Source organism: Lichenostomus cassidix, chromosome 24 (genome assembly GCF_008360975.1).
Source record: "Lichenostomus cassidix isolate B80296 chromosome 24, HeHo_3.0, whole genome shotgun sequence".
In the NCBI taxonomy this organism is placed as follows: domain Eukaryota; kingdom Metazoa; phylum Chordata; class Aves; order Passeriformes; family Meliphagidae; genus Lichenostomus; species Lichenostomus cassidix.
This window is the reverse complement of record NC_139504.1, coordinates 1876121-1895604: the sequence shown is the minus strand read 5'-3', so window position 1 is coordinate 1895604 and position 19484 is coordinate 1876121. Positions and strand designations below refer to the sequence as shown.

General features: G+C 48.1%; 1 long non-coding RNA gene across 1 annotated transcript; it reads left to right on the top strand.

Moving 5' to 3' along the window:
• Positions 1–15250: 15250 nt before the first annotated feature.
• Positions 15251–17427, top strand: LOC146427462 (uncharacterized). The gene is made up of 3 exons (XR_014856409.1): positions 15251–16172; positions 16573–16669; positions 17033–17427. It is a non-coding gene; the product is annotated as an uncharacterized LOC146427462 (long non-coding RNA).
• The last annotated feature ends 2057 nt before the right edge of the window (positions 17428–19484 follow it).

Below are 19484 nucleotides of genomic sequence, written 5' to 3'. Positions count from 1 at the left end.
ACTCATCATCACTGTAAGAGCCAAGATTGCTGTGAGACCCTGAGCATGCAGAGCAGGGGAACTGTGTCTGTGGTAGAACCTTTCTTACAGCCCAGTCATTGTGGGCTTCAGTCATTGTGGAGGTTGGGATCTGTTAACACTGTTTTTCAGAGCACACAAGCATGCTTGAATAGCAGATTTACTGATAGTAGCCCTGATTTCCTCAGCTGCCTTTCACAAATCCTTGAGAAATAGGCCACAAACACCCAGAGTGAGATCTGTGTGTTTGAAAACCACTCTAAGGGTTTGATTTAATTGCCTTTAAGCATGAGCTGCCTTTGTCTCAGTCACAAGGTCTCAGGTGAAGATAAGAAAGCAACTCACGGAGCATCTCTCTGTGTGTCTCACTTGAACCTTTACCTCACTGTTGAAGTTTGAACTCTTCTATCCAAATTATAACATTAATGAATTCAACTGTATGTTAATTGGAGTGGCTGTGCCCTGACTCTTAGACACACTCATCCCTCTCATTTCAAACACTACAGGATTTCTGTGGGAGTGTCTTGAGGAATCCATGCACTGCATCTGGGTATGCTGCATTCCCACCCTCCCATACACCTGCATAAAGCCAGGTGCTTGAAATCTGTGTTTCGTGAAGCTCCCATCATCCAGAAGGTAACAGTTTTGTCTCACAGAGCACTGCCTGTTCCCCTGAACGTGCTCACGCAATCCCTGTGTGCTCATGCCGAAGGAATTTTGAACAACGACCATGTGAAAACATCAGTTGGCCAACTCTGTCCTTGCTGATTCCCTGCAGGAACAGCTGGTACTGCTGTCTCTTGGGTGATTCTCAGATGAAATGGGTTACAGTCTCAGACCTCCAGCAAGAACCTTGCTTTGCTCTTTTAGCCTGACAAGCTTCTCTTGAGTTTGGAGTGGAGAGATGTGCTCTCCTGCCATCCCCTGCTCATATTTGAACAAGCTTCTCCTCCACAGGGAGGCAGGAGTTATGGACAGAATACTGTAGGGAAGCAGATATATTTTGTGGCCTTGAAGGGTTTTTTGGGGTTTTTTAGGAGGGAGTGAGCACTGATGGTACTTCAGTATATTTTTCTCCTGTTTCTTTCTCTTTGTAGAGTCTGACATTGTCTAGACTCTTTTTAAGAAAAAGCAATGCCAGCCACAAACAGATTGCTTTTAAATATGAAGAAATATCAAATAAGTATTGGGTAGAAATCACATCAGAATAAAATCCTTAATTATTTGTTGGCTTGAAGCATTTCTGTCTGCAGTGCAGAATGGCTTTCAAGCTACCTTGTGCCTGAGAGATGTGTGAGGGTAGCCCTGGCAGTTGTGCCTTGAGAAAGACAGAAAACTGGTAAAATGGATCATGTAGATTGTCTGGGGCAGGGAGAAGTCTCCCTGCCAGGGTGAGCACACCCTGAGTCAGAGAGGATAATCAGGAGTGCTCAGGAGGAGCAAGGGCACCATGATGTGTTTGTGAGTGGTGGGGGAGCTGACTCAATTCCAGGATCATTTCTGTGTGTTTGAGTGAAGAGACACACAAGGAGAAATGATCCCACAGGGTTTGATACTCCATCATTGCAGGGAAACAGTCCACTGCTTTTGGAAGAACAAGGTAAATTACAATCCCAGCCACTGAAGCATTTAAATAGTCTGCCTTTCCAGAAATTTAAATTGCTCCTTAAGAGCTTACCCATTTTGTGAACTTTACTTTTGCCAGTAGCTTCTCTGACTCAGCACAGTTTACTTTATAGCCTGTGTGCTAATGGGGTGCACAGAACTTGTTTTGGAGAATTTCTGTGCATAAACAGATCCTTGCACTGTGTAAAACAAAACTGGAGAGAAAAGACACCAAAGCACAAGACTAATAGACAACAGAGCTCAGAAAACCAAAACATCTCTCCAGGGTAGGACTTCATCTTCCCACAATTTAAACGAGAAAAATAACAGAAATCCTAACAAAACCTTTTATATAACTTCAGTGTTGCAGTGATCGGTTTCAGGGTTGACGTGACAGCAATTACAAACAACAGTTATGCAACTGCCTCGTTGATTGAATTGAAATTAATACAGAGAAAGGAAGGAGCCAGACAAAAAGAAATGGCTTTGGGTTGAATTGTTATGCTTGAAAGAAAGAAAAAAATGCTCAGGTCAGCCTCTTTTGAAAAAGTGAGCATAAGCCCAGGCTGAAAAATCTCCTTGAAGAACAGAGTGAATTGCTCTTAAAAACTCTCTTTGTGTTAAAGGCAAAATGGTGTTTATCTTCTAAGCTTTGGAGCTCATTTTTTTAAAATCTGACAGCTAGTTCAATATTTTAATTTTGCTCAAGTTCCTTTAAGACTGCCCTTTCAAACCCATTTCCCAGTGTCTCACTGGGTGCTGTGATACCTCAAGGCCCATGTTCTCGTGTGCATCCACATCATTCCCTGCCCTCCCCATCTGGCAGGCTTATGGATGTTTGGGAGTGGAGCTGAAGGAATCATCTGACATCCCAGACAGGAATGCTTCCTTAGGGTGAATGCTGCTTGGATTCACAGAAAGAAAACCTGGGAAAATCCAAAGTGGCTGTCAGAGCCCTGCCTGCTTTGACAGGAGCTGCTCCCAGTTCATTCCCTGAGATCTCTCTGATGAGGCAGGATGCAATTACTGCTCATACAGCAGTGGGTTTGTGCAGGCATGAGCCAAACTCCTAGGATTCATCTGCCATTGTGAGGTAGGTGTATCAAACTGTGCCAGGGTGAGTCTCTTACCAAAGAAATACTGCAAATTTTCTGTTTCTCCAGAGTGGGTCCAGTGCAAGGTTCCCTGCCCATGGCATTGGGGTTGGAACTAGATGGTCTTAAAGGTCTCCTCCAACCCAAACCATTCTGTGATTCTATGAATTTTTCCTGTTGATTCAGGGAATAAAGCACTGAGGGAGAGACGGGGGATAAAAATTAAATCTGTTGTTTCTTTGCTCCTCCTCACCTTTCTCACCTGCAGCAGGAAGCAGAAGAGCCCTGAGCTTGTTGCTTCCAGAGGGAGAGGAGGAAGCAGATTGTGGAGGAGCCTACACGAGATGGGTTTGCTACACATCCCACTGCTGTGTGCTGGTTAGTGTGAGTCATCCTGGGAATTCACTACCCTGGATAGAACAGGTTCAGTCAGAAAAGTGCTGAAGGAAACCTGCAGGATAGAAAACACTGACTATCCATCCATGCTCAGCTGCCATGAGCTTTTGTGCTGGATTCCCTACCTGTCCAGTGACATGAAAAGTCTAGTTTCTCTTGTTCTTCCTTGCCTTTCCTGCTCTCTTCCTCTGTCTGTTGCTGTGGATTTGAAGGGAACAAGGAAAAAGTGAAAGCTCACATGGCCTCTGACATCCTCCAAGCCAGAAAAGCCCCAGGAGGTTAAATTTGATGATTTGCCTTGCCTTCCCCTCTGGAGACATGAAAAGATTGGAGGAGTTTGATCTATAGTGTGGCTGGGCAGCTGTGATGGGTGCTTTGTTAGAGTCCAGAGCAATCAAGCTAACACAAACCAGAGCCTTCCCTGTCGCTTTATGCAACCCTTTAAAAAGTGATGGATGTTCTGCAGCAGGAGGGGAAGGGAATCAGTAGGTTAGGTCAAACTGCAGAACACGATAACCAGGGCAATTAATACCACTTAATGGGAAATTGCAAGCTCTTGGCTCCTCAGATATGATACAGTTTCTAATCCAGGGCAGATTGCTTTGAAGTATGGCTCTCATCAAAGGAGGCTGTAGAGCCTCTCTAGAATAAGGCTGTTCCATGGAGATGATCCTTGTCACTGTCTGCCATGTCCTAAGTAGTTTTTGGCTGCTGGCTTTGCCCCTCTTTGTCTCTGCACTGTGCAGCTTCTGGGGAGGGAATGGGATTCCTTCCTTTGGAGACCTGGCAGCTGAATTTGGGTGGCAATGGGGACTTTTCCCCATCAGTTGGTGTTTCTGCAAATTCCCTGCATCAGCTGCAGAGCTGTCACTGGGCACGAAGTGGTCTTGTCTTTGTTGCTAGGATGGTGCCAGAAAGCCTGCAGCCTGAATTCCCATCTCAGAGTGGATTTGCAGGACTTGTGTTCTGAGCAAGTCTCTCTTTTGTTTGCTGGCCAGCACAGAGCTCTGGGATGGATGCTGAGAGAGACAAAGGCTGTAGCAGCACTGACCAGGGCACATTTCCCTCTCCTTCAGCACCTTGGATGTTTTGATCCCTTAATTAACCTGAGACATTCCAGTTTCCATTCCTGCTGGCAGACCAGGCAGACTTTCCTGTCTTCTTGCCTAAAGCCAGAGAAGGAGGAATCAAACCTCTGCAGGAAGAGGGAAGAATCAAACCACAGCAGGAGAAACTGAAGGGAAAGAGGCAATTCCTGCTGAACAAGTGTCACTCTTAGCAGGATATGAAAACCAGCCTCCTCCTGTCGCTGCCCTCTAGCTCAGTGCAGGGCCAGAGGTGTAAGTCTGCACTTCCTCTTACTGCTTTGTGCTGTCTTGCCTTTCCCTGACACAGAGTGCAGCCACATCCCTGCAGGGTTTCCTGTGTTCTGAGATTGGCACACAAGTGTAGAAACTGAGGTCCTCCTGCCCGTGATGTTTTTATACAACTGCATAAAATTCATTACTGCGTTGGTTTTGGTTTCTTTTATCAGGGGTGTCAAGCACATTCACTTTTCTCATTAAAACTAACTTTATTTTTAAACTCCTGAAGGGCGACAGAGCAAATGAAGAAGTGGAGTTTTAGTTTTCTGAAAGTGTCTTGCAAAGAAAATTACTGGATTATTGTAATTATCCCCAAAGCAAGAATATAAAACCTGCAAAATTGGAAACTAATTTTCACTGCAACTTTTTAATTTCGAAAGTGACTTTCATTCAGAGCCGGTGGTTCATTTTGAAAAGATGGAGGTCTTGATTTTGTGCAAAATACCTCTAGGCTTTTGAAATTGCCTCCAGAAAATGTCTCCCTTTTATTTTTTAACATGATATACCTTGCTGTGAAAGGTTTTCTTCTTGACTTGGAAGACAAGGTAATTTCAGATCATTAAAATCTCTCACAGAGAGGACCCTGGTTGGGCTTTGGGAAAGCTCAGGAAGTCAACACTCCCTCCTTGCAGTCAAGTCATGTCTGGTAGTTTGGCTTTGGGGCAAAGGTGCTTTTGTCACGGTTTTGAGGACTGAAAAACAAACCCTTCACCACCCTCGTCAAAACCAAAAGGACTGCACTGGGAGTCACCAAGAAGGTGTGGGAGAAAAGGAAAGGACAGGTATTGGCAGCTCTCTGTCAGCTCAGCCATGTATAGCTCCACAGCAATAACCATGGAGCACAAGGCCTATTTATAGAAAATAAATATAATGTCATTAGAGCTGGGGAGAGGCTGGACTGAGAAAATTGCATTAGCATATTGGCAGAGGGTAGGTTCCTGTCCTGGAAGAGTGTCCATAACAAAACAGGCTGCTTAATCACCCCAAGGCCCAGCAGGCTGAGTGACAAAAAGCAGATCTTGCAAAGTAAACTCAGTTCTGCTCTTACCTTTCCAGCCCCTGTCCTCAAACAAAGCAGTTCCATCTCTGCATACCCTTGTGGTGAATGAACGTCAAGTCTCTAAAGCCAAGTCTGAATTTAGCTTGTGTTTTTTTATCTCCAGAGGTGTTTCATTAGCTCAATTACAAGTGACATGTTCCACTATGTGCTGCTGACTGAAAAAACTCAGCCAACCTAAATCCCTCTTCAAATAGAATCCAATTAACCTCTTACTCCCCCTTCCTTTAATCCCCTGTGCCTCATGACTCATTCACAGCCACACCTTTTAAAGAAGACCAAAGTAAACTGCCTGAGATAACTACTGGGCTGCTGAGGTGTTTGTCTTGGGTTTGCTGGGCTTGGGTGTGCAGTTATTGTCCCAGAGTTGGAATTTGTGTGTTTTGTGATGTGTTCAGGGATAGTTCTGTGCTGCACAAACCCCACATGGGCAGGTGAGCCTCAGTAATGTGTAGAGAATCCCAGAATGGTTTGAGTGGAAAGGACCTTAAAGCTCATCCCATCCTGCCATGGGCAGGGACACCTTCCACTGTCCCAGGTTGCTCCAAGCCCTGTCCATCCTCACCTTGGACACTGCCAGGGATCCAGGGGCAGCCCAGCTTCTCTGGGCACCCTGAGCCAGGGCCTGCCCACCCTCACAGGGAGAATTTCTTCCATATATCTAACCTAAATCTACTCTCTATCAGTTTGAAGCCATTCTCCCTTGTCCTGTCTCTCCAGGCCATGGTGAAAAATCTCTCCCCATCTTTCTTTTCGGCCACATTATGTCCTGAAAGGCCCCAGTTATGTCAAGCCTTTCTACAGGCTGAACAATCCCAGTTTCCTCAGCTTTCCTTCACAGCAGAGCTGCTCCATCCCTCTGATCATCCTGGTACCTCCTCTGCACTCTCTGCAGCAGCTCCACATCCTTGGTGTGCAGTGAGCCCTGATCTGGAGGAGGGGCAGGATCACCTCCCTCCTGCTGGGCACTGAGCTCTGTGCCCTGCAGAGCCACCCTGAGCCCCAGCTGGGCTGTGCCCATTCCCAGGTGCACCCAGGCCCTGGCTGAGGCTGTTTGGAAGGTGCTGGAGGTGCCTGGGTGTTCCTGCAGCTCCTGCTCGGGGCTGAGCTCTGCCCCAGATCCATTAATGCCTTGGCAGCAGCTCTCCCTCGCTGGCACTGCCAGGCTGGTTGGATGCTGAAGTCATCAGCAAGGCTCCAGAACCTGCTCTGGAGGGCTTGGATCAGTGACCTACTTCATCACACGAGTCTTGCTCAAGCCTGACCTTCCCTGCAGGATCCACCCTGAGCCCTCAGCAGCACAGGCCATGGCAAAGCCCCATGCTCTGGAAGTCGTGAGACAGCCAGTGTGTCAGCTGGGGCCAGGAGCTGGGGTTTGGAAACCCTGAGTGCTTGATTTGGCCACAGCCTGGCTTTGCAAATACACACAAACATCTCATTTGCTCCTTTTTTTTCCGTGGTATCCATGGTCTGTGTCCTGATGAACTTGTACTCCCTGTGAATTAGTGGTGGGATTATTACTGGAATTTTGTCTGCTTGCACACTCAGATAAGCTCTTGATTTAGATTTAGGCTGTAGCAGTTGTTGCATTTGGGTTTGTTAGCAGACATTTTTTAAAATAGTTTTTGTCTTACAAACGTTTTCCTCCCAATATAACTACAACAAATAAGCAGTAAAAACTCAGTGGCAAAAATGTGCTGTTGAGGAGGAACCAGCCCTTGGGACTGCTCAGAACACGTTACAGCAGAGCTGTGGGGTTACAAACTGAGGAATACAGTAAAAGACATAGAGAAAAACTCCATCTCTTCCAGTAGGGATGTTTTGTGTGTCTTGTGGGTCCTGGATCAGCACAATCCAGCTCTCTGTGCTCCAGCCAAAGCTAGTTTTGGAAGTATTGCTACAAACTGCACCATAAAATTTCATATCTGTGTTGGGTTTCACTTTTTATTCTTGCAGGTTTGAATGTCCTGACAAGGATGTTTCAAAAAAAAGAAAATCTGGTGAGTGAGCTGAGCCCAGGAATGCTGCACTGCTGTCCAGGATGAGTCAGTGTGTTCTGGGGGGTAGAGGAGCAGCCTGTCTGGGGAAGCTGCTGGGATCTGGGTGGGTTGGGGTGTTTTGGTGGGGCACTGGCACATTGTTGGGGCTGCTGTGTGTCTGGGCATGGTCCTGCTCACAGAACAGTGGGACAGGGCAGGTGCCATGGATCAGCAGCCATGGGGCTTCCTGAGCTGCAAAGCCAACAGAGAGAACTAGTCTGGTCAGGTTTCCCTCAGACAATACGCCATTTATTCTCTTATAGGGATGACATCCCTCTGAAGCCTTTGCTGGATTTTCTGCTTTTAATTCTCCTTTCCTCCCTGAAGCTGGACATCCATCCTTTCCTGTCTTCTGCTGGCTGAAGCTCCTTGCTGCCAGCCCTGCCAGCAGCCTCGGACAAAGTGCACATCTCCTGTCATCAGCACAAACTCCAGCCTCTTCTTCCTCCTCATCATCCCCTCCTCATCCCCTCCTCCTCCTCCTCCTCCTGCCTTGGCCCCTGGGCAGCTCAGGACTCTTGGCTGCCCCTGGATTTGAGGCAGTTTCTCTGCTCTGAGCCCAGTTAACCCATCTGGGTTTGACACAGGACAGGTCTGTCCCAAGGCTGATCCCATTTGCCCATCTGCTTTCCCCATTTCCCCAGCCAGGCTGGGATGTTCCCAGGTGTCTGCCTGGCTCACAGCACAGGTGAGCCACATCCCAAGGAGCTCTGGGCTCTCTGGAATCCACACAGCCTTGCTGTGGCTTTGGCCTCTTTCTTCAGCTTATGCTCTCTGTTCTTGGAGATGTTCTGCTTTAGCCCTTCCCCTTAAGAGGTCAAGTGCTTCCACGGGGAGCTTAGCCTGTAGTTTTCCATGAATCCAGACTGCTGCATGCATGAGTGAATTTGTTCTGTGATAATACAGCCGAGCAGGCAAAACCACAAGTAAATCAGCCTGGGTTTTTTTCCCATTTTTAATAACAGTTTACTATTCTGTAAGTGCATGTAAAGCACATGCCCTGTTCTCCCAGCCAAGGAGCTTGACAGCTTGTCAGCAAGAACTACCACAGGTCTAGAGTGACTGATTTATACAAGTAAAAGCACACGTGCCAAGACCTGGCAGCAGCCTCCTCCTTTTTTTTTTTATTGCGATGACTTGGCAACCCTCTCTCCTCTCCTTCATCCAAACTTTTGCCTTTTATAGTCTTTGAATAACACCTTTTTTTTTAAATACATGTAGCAGATTCCCTCCCTTCTCTTTCAGCCATTTGCTCTCCTTATCTGAATTGGCTGTGGGACAGGAGATCTTGGCTTCCCAACAGGCAGTTCCTGACTGGGTAGGCACAATCTCAAAGCAGCTTGCACATGGATTTGTGTTTTTGTGGATGGGGATGGGCGTGTCAGGGATCTGTTACACTTCCTTACCTGTGTCCTGATGTCCCCAGGCTCACGTGTTGTACCTGTTTGTGCTAAAACTCACCTTCCTTCACAGAAATGAGCCCATGCCTGAGCTCACACTGGTGCCAGCAAGTGTTTATTTGCATTATTCTCATGTCTCCGGTGTGGAACACTCATGTGAGGAATCACACAGATTCCTGTGGATCCTTCAGGAATTCTTACCCTCATTCATACACCATTCATAAGCCACCTTGCATAAGCAAATGGCCTCTGCCATAGCTCCAAAAGGGTTCCTGGCTTTGCTGTCTCTCCCCAGCCCGTGCTCAGGTACAGATTCACTCACAGCTGTGCAGCCACGCGCTCCCTCAGACAGCAGCATTCTTAGGCACAGACAGTCTCTCACACATAAGCTTATAGATTTATGATTTGTTGTGAGAGTGGAAAACAGCTGCTGCGGGCTAATCAAATACAGCAGAAGATTTAATGCAAAATATTGAAAAACACTGTCTGGTAGGAGGGTGAAACTCTGAAAAACATGCTGGTCTGATGGCGCTGGGCCAGCGCAAGAAGATTTGCACCTGGCCATGATAAACGTCAGCAGCAGGGCTGGAGGAGGCTGCTGCACCCTCCCAGGCTGCCAGACACTCAGGCTGAAATCCACGCTGGGTTTGGCCCTGGGAATAAAGTCCATAACTCTGGGGCTGTGGTTTTCCAGGGGCATGCAGGCAGAGCTGCTCAGCCTGGAGCAGTAGGAAGGAAGAGCAGTCCAAGCCTCGCAGGTCCTTGGCAGAGCAGGCTGAAGCTCTTGCTACTGGCTCCTTCTGCCCATCCCTGTGGACACAGGGAAAGCTCTTTCTTCAGGGCTGTCACTTCAGCACCTTTCACCAGCTCTGCTAAGGCTGCAAAGGCTTGGAAATAATTAACTGCAAATAAAAAAATTTCATCTCAGGTTTCTGCTGACTGACGACACAGGCAATTTATGATGCCATAAGAAGCTCAGGCTGGGATTATTTCTGTGCAACACCCAATGCTGCTGCTTGGCAGCTCAGTGACTGCTGGAAGGGACAGAGCTAGATTAATACCTTGTGGATTTGAACCATAAACTTTCATGGGTTTGGAGTTGGAGGGCTCAGTTTAGCTGAGAACAGATTAAAGCTGTGGCAACTTGCAACATCCTCATCTCCCTTTGCTGGTGCTGTAGGTGGGACTTGTCAGCACAGCTCTTCCCTTTCTCACCTGGCAGGTATGATCTCACTCCTCCATCTCCAGAAGTCAGACCATGAAAGGTTGGGCTGTGAAAATAGCACAGGATCTGTCTTCAAAGTGTCCTTCCCACAGAGCCTTGGCTTGGCAGCCTCTGAGTGCCAAAACAAAGCCACCTGCTCCTCCTTTGGGTGCTCAGCAGACAAACAGGACACCTGATCAAGGCACTCAGATAAGGGCTGAAGGACAGCTGTATTTTGTTCTTGTCCATTCTTGGTCTGCAACAGGAGTCAAGAGGCTTCTGCTTCAGTAGTGGCTGCAAAAAGAGATCATTCTTGTCAGCTGATGGTTGTGGGTTTAGTCCTTGTTATTTACCTGTCAGTCTTTCTGGTTGGAAACTCCACAGGCTGAACCAGCAGGTCAGTTCTGCTGCACACCCTGCTGGGAGCTGGGACAAGGTTTTCTGAGAGCCATGGGGCAGTTGGGCTAAGCTCACTGATTTTGCAGTGCCTGTGTGCACAACCTTCACCTGTGCCTTACTGCCAGCTATTCCTGGTCTTTCCACATGTTGTGTGAATATCTCCCTGTCTTGCTGTGTGTTTTGAGACCATCAGGTGGATGGGGCTGCTCAGTTTGTTTCTATCCTTCACAGCGAGGCACCAGCTGCACATGGTGCTGCACCAGCAGCTCTGTGACTCACGGCTCTGCTCTGCCAAGGAGCCCACATTCCCTCTCTCCAGGGGTGGACATTCCTGGGTGGCATCAAGTGCACACTGAATTGCACCATCCAGGGATATGAGAAGCATCTGTTCCTTCCAGATGTTCAGCCAGCTCACTGTTTGTGAGATTTGAGGATGGAACCCTCTTTGGTTATGTGAGACACTCGCTGTTCTCAGATGTCTGGGAGAGTGTGGGGTGGGGGGAGAATTGTCTCTGTGTGACGCCAGCAAGGAATAGAGACAGAGGTTTCGTGCTCTGTGGAAAATACTTGAAAGGCCTTTGAGCTCTGGCTAATCTCCATTATCCGTGTGTTTTCCAGCAGCAGAACAAGGGATGAAGAGTGCAGAGGCAAGAGAGCAGAGCTGAGAATTAGAACTGGACATCTTTCCTGTGCTCAGGCGAGCTTGGCAGGATCCATTGTGGCAAACAGAGCTGGATGCAGCAATCCAGGCTTAAGCTTGGCTCAGCTCTCAGGCCCAGCAGAGCCTCCTTCCATCTGCAGGAGCTCTCTAAGTAGCTGAGTGCATCTCAGCCTCTCTGAACCAGACAAGAGTGCAGCTGCTGAACTGGGCTGTGGAACAGGGCAGAGGGGAGCCTTGCCCACAACTGAGGCCTTTTTGCCCCCAGGTATTTTACATCCTTGGTTTTTCTAGACTTATTTTCTTCTTTCTCTGAAGATCAGCTTTTAGAGTGACACATGCATTGCAGCCTTTGACCCATTGGTGTGGGAAAGCTGAGGCACAGAGCTGCAGAACAGCTCATGCCAAGATGCCAGGGAGTGTTCAGCAGAGCTGTGGAATGTACCTGAATTCCAGGTGAAACCTTCAATTCCCTCCTCTCCCAGCACACTGCATTTCAACCATCTGCAGAGTGCCTTTTGCTCTGAGTTAGTGTCCAAGCTGGCAGGTGGGTTGGAGCTGCAGGGTTCCCTCCATTTCTGATGGAGACATTTCCAAACCAGACAGGGCTTGAGGAACAGAGGTTGTGGCTCTTTATTTTTCTGCATGGGTTCAACCAGGTACAGAGAGAGCAAGGCCAGAGTGGAAATCTGACACTGATTAAAGCAGTGCCAGCAAGTACTGTCCCTTCCATCAATCCCTCCCACTTCTACTCGCTGAAGGAAAACTCCGTGCAGCCCCCAAACTTTCCTAGTCAACACTTGTTCCCTTTCCTCTGCACCAGCAGAAAAGCTTTGTTAAAAAGAATCATTTTCAAGATTTTGAATGTTTTGTTCCTGCCAGTGAGTCAATGGTTTTTCCAGTCCCTCCCCCACGATAAGTGAGTGCAGGCTGAGTGTGGTCCAGAGGAAAATGTGAGTTCCACGTGTCCTGGCCACATGCTGCTCCGGTACCAATGATAACCAGATGGTGGCTTTCAGATCTCAGCTCTCCAGCGAGGAGAAGTGTTAGCAGGACTCAGGGCAGAGCAAATCCAGACCCCAGCCCTGCCTGTGCCCAGCAGACACCTTCCCAGCAGGAATGGGAGGGCAGTGGTACCTTGTTTTGTGGCTCAGCATCGCCCAAGCTGAGGAGGACTGGGCTGGAGGACAGGAACCCCACAAACTCTGGTCCCTGAGCCCAAACTCTGATTGCATCTCTCATCCCCAGCACTTTGCTGGGAGAGGAAGCTCTCTCATCTCCACTGCTCATCTCCACTGCTTTTCATGTGAGCACATTTTCTGTTCTGGGAAAGCAAATTGGAGGGGCTGGACAAGGGCAGAGAGAGGCCTTGGGCTGCTCTCAGGGTTTGGGAGCAAACCAAACACAACTGGTACCTTATCATTGTGGCATCTTACTCATTGAGGATGGAAATGCTGCCAACCATCTGCAGCTGGAGCAGCCCATCAACTGCCTGGCAGGTTTGAGGACTGTCACAGAAGTGACTCTGTCCCCAGAGCAGTGCAGGAGCCACAGTGTGAGCCCCTGGTGCATGCTGTACCCCTTTGCCCTTGCATGGTGCTGCCTGCATACAAAGAAATGTCTGCAGAGGTCTCAGCTCCCCCAGAGTTATCAACATCATCATTATCATCATCATTTTCTGCAGAGTAATAGGGAAGCCAAAGCCCAGGTATCCAGGAGATGGTATTGCTGTAACAACCTAAACACCTGGGAAGATTGGCTCATGGGAAAAGGTCCTCTCAGTTTGAGGTTGGTGTCTCAGTTTCCCTTTCTCCACTTGCCCTGGTCTTTGTTCCCCCAGGGGATGAGATTTCCTTCCCAGTGGCTTTACATTCCTCTTTGGAAACAACAAGTTCCTACAAGCACCCATATCTCACTTCCCTCTGTTTCTACTTCCTTATTTTGAGCCACTAAGGGAGTGAACAGGTAGAGGCCCATTGATGATTTTAAGAGTAAAATCTCAGGTAGGTTACCTTTATTAAAGATAAGCTAAGTACACAGAAAACATGAGCTTTACTCAGGCAGCAGTTCACAGGAACTTGGCAGAGGCCTGCCTGCATTTCAGAATCCTTGTCCTTTTTCTAGATGAAAGCCCTGCAGAAGGATTTGTTTTTCAGACAGAAGGCAAGCCAAGTTGGTGATTTCATCCTAAGGCAGGCTGTGTCAAGCTGGTCCTATTCAAACACGCAGGAAATCAACCCTGGAGCTCGTTCAGAACTGAGGATGGAGAGTGGGGGAAGAGAGAGGGGCCCTGAGGAGGACAAGAGCTTGGAGTCTGAAACCAAGCTCAGAGCAAGGGCAGAAGGTACCTGCTGTCAGCAATCCATCCCTCACCCTTTGAGGGATTAACTGGCAAGGTTACAAGTAGCATTTCTTCATTTCCAGCCCTTCAAGCAGCTCTTCCATGTCTGTCCCCAGAGATGGCTGAGGGACACACAGAGCACTGCTTGATGAGGGCTCAGGTGGCTGCCACTGTCCAAGGTGGATTTTCCCAGAGTTCCCTCATTCCAGGATGCTTTTTTCTGTTTAAAGCAATCATTGCTAATTAAAGCAGTTCTTTCTGAGTGTAAATGGAGAGGAGAGGAGAGGAGAGGAGAGGAGAGGAGAGGAGAGGAGAGGAGAGGAGAGGAGAGGAGAGGAGAGGAGAGGAGAGGAGAGGAGAGGAGAGGGAGAGGAGAGGAGAGGAGAGGAGAGGAGAGGAGAGGAGAGGAGAGGAGAGGAGAGGAGAGGAGAGGAGAGGAGAGGAGAGGAGAGGAGAGGAGGTTGCTCAGAGCATGGCAACAGGGAAAAGGGAGAGGGAAATGGAAAAGAGACTCTGTGAAGATGTTCTTTACAAGCTGTCATGATGCTCTCCACTTAAACATTTGCAGAGCAGCTAAGGAACACCAGTGATAGAGGGGAGGCAACAGATGGCAGAATTCAGAACATTTGTTCTTGGGTCTGCTTCAAAACCTCTCAGCTCTTTGGACAGTCCATTCCCAAGCAGCAAGGGAAGGACTGTGGAGAAAAAATTGGCTTAATTTTATCTCCTGCATTTTTGCAGCTGCCAACTTGCCTGTTGCTCAGTGAAGACATCACTCCAAGAACCTCCATCGCCCTGCAGCAGGCTGAGCACAGCAAACCACAGGGGAACTCATGAGAAAAACCTGCTTGGGCTCTGTGTGTGAGTGTGTATAATCCTTCATCCCTGAATAACATCTGCAGGGCCTTCTGAGCAGGGGAGGCAGCGTTTGCTGTCACTGCTGGAAAAAGCTCAGACCTTCCCCTTTGCACTCACTGTGTCTACAGGAAAACTTCAAGGGCTCCAGTCCTTCCTTTCTAGCAACTGCTTTCACGAATCCAGATTTTAGTGGTTTGGGTTTGAGTTAAATCAAGCACTTTCTGAGGTGAATAATGCCAGCAGAACGTTTGTAACTTGGCCTGGGAGATGGGGAAAATGCAGACACCAAAAGCCAAGGCAGGCTCTTAAATGTCGATGCTCATTAGGTAGTTTTTGACATTAGTGCCTGCTGCTGGAATCTGCCCATGCAGCCTGGAGGATGAGGAAATATTATTGCAGCACATCTGCTCCAAGAGATACTGACAGACTTGGGGAGCATCTTGTGGTAATTAGGGGAATTCATTGCATTGTTTAGTCCAGCAGCAGTTTTTTTTTTTCCTGACTGTTTTTTGTTTGGTTTTTTTGATCATTTGTTTGTTGTTTTGGGTTTTTTTGTTTGTGGGTTTTGGGGCTTTTTGTTTTGGTTTGTTGTTTGGTTTTTTGGTGTTTGTTTGGGGAGGTAGGGGTTTGTTTTTTTTGGTGTGGAGGTTTTTGAAGGGAGGAATTTTGTTGGGGGGGTTTGTTTGGTTTTTTGGGGGGTTTTGGGGTGGTTTTGGGGTTTTTTTGTCTTGGGTTTTTCGGGTTGATTTTTTGGTTTTGTGGGGGTTTGTTTGTTGGTTTGGGTTGGGTTGGGTTGGGTTTTTTTGTTTGGTTGGTTTTGTGGGACCCATTAAAATGTTATTTTCTGCATTTTTTAACAACTGAAGAGCTCCCTGGCAATGTTCAGACCCTGTGTTCCCAAAGCACCTCCCTCCCTGCTGCAGAGCACCTGGGCAAGAATCATCTTGGAAGTCAAGAAAACTCTCAAGAAAACCAACTACTGTATTGCATTTCAAGTTTTTGGCTTGAAATACAATCCAGTTATAGAGCAAAACTGCCTTTTCCCTTCCCTGTCTCTGCCATAGCTTCTCCCTCTTCACTTCCCAATCCACTCATGTGCATCTGCCCCATGACACCCCAGGGCTGTGGTTAAAGCAAATCTTGCCTTTGACTCTCCTGTCCAAAATACTGCCCTGAGCTCTCCCCAGTCACTGCTTTTGAGTTCCATACTTAGTGGGGAAGAAAAGGGTTGAACAGGGTTATGTCTCAGACCAGAAGCATCTTTTTTATCTCTTTCTTGCTGCTCTTGCCAAAGGCAAGGTGGTACCTATGCTCCCCAACTCAAAACTCATCCCTCAGCAACTTCCATCTCATGAGAAGAACCACTTTGCAAAATTTATTGAAGCAAATGACAGCTTTAAGCCCTTCTTCCCCCCACCCCCTGCCCTGAAAAGGGGGCCTCTAATATTGTTTAATTAAAAGCTCATTCTGCAAGGCTCATTTGGTGTCAGCTTTGAAATTCTGTGCATTTTGATTCCACTCTTCTTCTTCTGTGTGTTTAATTCAGTACATTTCCAAACAGGGTTTCTGTGCTCTCACTCCTTGAACCTCAAGCTTTGTGTAGCACTGAGCAGTGACAGAGTTCTGTCAACCTCTCTGCTTCACTGGGCACATTTGTTCCCTCCAAATCAACACAGCAGCTGGAGACACTGACATCTGAAACACTCCTGGCTCCCTCCACAGCACAGAGTTCCCCTTTGGTGCCTTGCAATGAACTCAGGCCAGAAAAGCAGGTGCTCAAGGATAATGAAACCTTAGCCCAAAAAAAAAAAAAATCCTTAGCTATGAAAATCTAGGTTCATGGGCTGTTTTTGTGACTCCCAGTTTGGCTACCTAACTGGGAGCAGCTCCATGGGGTGGTTTTTTGTCATGGAGCAGCTGTGTTGGGTGGTTTTGCTTAGGATCAGGCTTGAGTTGGGGCTAGCTTGACCCAAATCTTCCAGTTAAGCTAAACATGAGTACCTGGCTGGGTTTTAATCCTGGGGGAGGAGAGCTGCCTAACCTTGCCTTCTGCTCCAGGAGCTTCTCCAGCCCTTCCTGGGAAGGTGAAAGCTTGAAGGAAAAGGCAAGGATCTTATACTGGGGAATGTGGTTTTGCAGGAGATGGATGTTGGAGAGCCTGCTGGAAAAGCCTCCTTCTCAGATTTGGGAGACTAAGCTGGGCAGCTTTCAGGATGCAGCCTGCTGGAAAGCCAAGGTGGGTTTTGGTCAGTGGTGCTGCATACTGCTCAGGCACAAAGGCTGTGTGAATTGAGGTGGGGAGGAAAGCTGTGCAGTGATTGTATTTCTGCCTGATCACTCTCTGGGCAGTGCAGAGCTTGGGAATGCTGCTGGCAGAGCAGGCAAGGGTACATGTGGTTTAGCTTTTTTTAAAAAAAACTCACTTTGAGATGGCAAAGGTCATCCAGGGAAAAAAACTGAGTTGAGACCAAGCTCTGAGAAACTTGCAAAGGTAATGCAGGGTCTCACCCTACTCCTTAATTTCCATTTTCAGCACAATTGGCTGCTGGATCCCACCCTTGGGTGCCCAGGGGTGTAGAAGCCTTTTTCTCCCCTAAAGCAGGGACAGAAAACAACCCCAAATGTCTGCCTTGAAGAGCTGAAGCTTCAAAGGGAGCAGCAGTTTTGTGTCTGGCTGAGCTCTTTGAGAGGACAACACGACCAGAAGGTGCTCCAAGTGCTGGGAGGATGCAGTGAAGGCAGTGAAAGGTGGGAGTGAGAACTCGTGGGTTCCTTCCAGCCCAGAATACTCTGTGACTCTGTTTCCAGTGCCAGGGAGGTGGGCTGGGAGGGTGAGGGGGCTGCTCTGTTCAGTGCCTTTTGCCTGAAGCACTAAGGTGTTCATGCCGAGGTCTGAACCATTTGAATTTGATTCCTGACTTTATGTGTGTGCACAGCTCATAAAATCAGTGATGTGGGTGCCCAGTGGAGAAGAAAGCTTCCCACCTGATGTGTACAGTGAATAACAATGATAATGAAGTTGCACGTTTTAGAGTTGTTCCTGCTATTGCAGAAAGATGAAGTTCTGCCATGAAATGGTAGATTTCCTCAAGCTTTGGCTGTTTCTTAGCACCTGTGCTCATTTTCATATGGTTTTTCCATTTGTTTTTCTCAGGTTTTTTGGAAATAAAATGCTTGGAGGTGACTGCCTGGCATCTGTGTTAGTGGTGAAACAGGGAGGATTGTGACCTAGAAGTGTGGAACTGGATAGGTTTGCCCTGTCTGTGCTGAGCAGAGAAGTGATATTGGGGGTTTCTGAATTAGGGGGAAGTCTGTGTTACATCCCCAGGGTGGCACAAATAATGGACAGTCCTGCCCAGGAGGGGACAGAGGTGGTGGTCATGGGGCTTTGTGTCTTCAGGAGTCATTTTTTTGTTGTCTGCTGCTGAGAAATGAGTGGTTGTCATGGTTACCTGCCTCCCTTTCCTGATCCTGCCAAATGTCTTCTCTGGAGCCTTGGGCTTGGAGCAGCATTCAGCATTTCCCTCCTGTGGAGATCACACTCTGATCCAAGCACCTTGAATTTCAGATGTGCTGCTCTGCCACGCTGGGGTGACGTTTCTGAGTGTGGATGTCTTGGGAGCCTTTGGTGCTCCCATCTCCTTGCTGATCCTTCAGAACAGGAAAGAAGGGATTGAAATGAAGTCACCTGGGGGTTTATTCAGGGCTGCAGCCCTGTGTCTGCAAGTGGCCTGGGGTGTCTGGGTGGCTCTCACTGCCCCAGGCCATCCCTGGGCTCAGCACAGACTGTGCCTCCCATGGAAAACCCCCAGGGATCAGCCCAGAACTACCTTTTCTCTCAGTCTTGCTTTTTAATATCAAATTAGTGTGGCAACTTATAAAGTGACCTGAACCACAGAGGTCAGGCTCCACAAACCTTTTGGGTCGAATCTGAGTTTCCCCCCACTTTTAATGACATTTTTAATTCTTAGCCAGAAGAGGAGGCTTGAGTGGGAGGGGAGCAGGTTAACAAAGTGTCTCTTAAGGGTTTTTTTGTGCTGCATTTGGTTGGCATTGCTTTGGAGAGGAAACTGAGCTCTGAAAAAGGTCTCCTGAAAGTCATGCTAGAGTCCCATGCAGCAAGGGGAAGGCAGGGATTGCAGCAAGTCATGCTGAAGGAATTCTTGGAGGAGGAGGAGGAAGGTGAAGAGTCTCAAAGGAATCATAAGGTCATTTCCCTTTTAACAGAGTGCATTTCAGAGATGCTTTAACCATTGATCAATATCTAAATGTGCAGTTCATTACAGGGCTTGGTGATGGGTTGTTTTATAGACTAACAACTGGGAGCCACGTTAACAGGCTGAACCCCTGAGCTGCAGGGAAATTATCCCATGGGGAAGGTTAACTTGCTCCTCTGGGCCTCCTTCGAGATGAGGTCAATTATAGTTACCATTTAGGGAAGATAAATCCAATTAAAATTATGAGGGTGCAAGGAATCCACGTTCCTTTTCTTTCTGTTCATCTTTTATAGTAATAATCATTACCAAAAATGCAGGAATGAGGGGCAGGGGAATCTCTGTGCACAGCCAGCCAAGAGTTACAACACAGCTCTGGCTGCTGAGCCCCCTCAGAGCCTGGGCTGGAACATCTGCTCCATCTCCTGATGAAGGTCAGCCTGAGCAGCCAGGCACTGGAATCTGCTCCTCCTGCTGCACTGGCTCTGGGCTCTTGGGGCTGGACAGCTGTGTCTGGAGCTGGGAGCCTGCAGTGCTGCTGGGGAAACAGATCAGCTTGTGAGGTCGTTAGGCAGTGATCCAGCCTGCTCCATCCCCTGCTGCCTCCTGGATGGCTTGAATGCCTCCCAGCAGAGCTCTGGGCTTCCCCAGCCCTGCCAGCAGGGTCCTGGGGAGGTGTTCTTGGCATGGCATGTGGTGTGAGGAGGTGGTGTGGTCAGGGCAGCAATCCTTCCTCTGGGGCTGGGAAGTGGGCAGGGCTGGCTGCTCTGCCCTGCTCACCTGCTGAGTCCTCCTCTGCATTGACTAACCTGCCCAGCATTTTCCAAGAACACATCA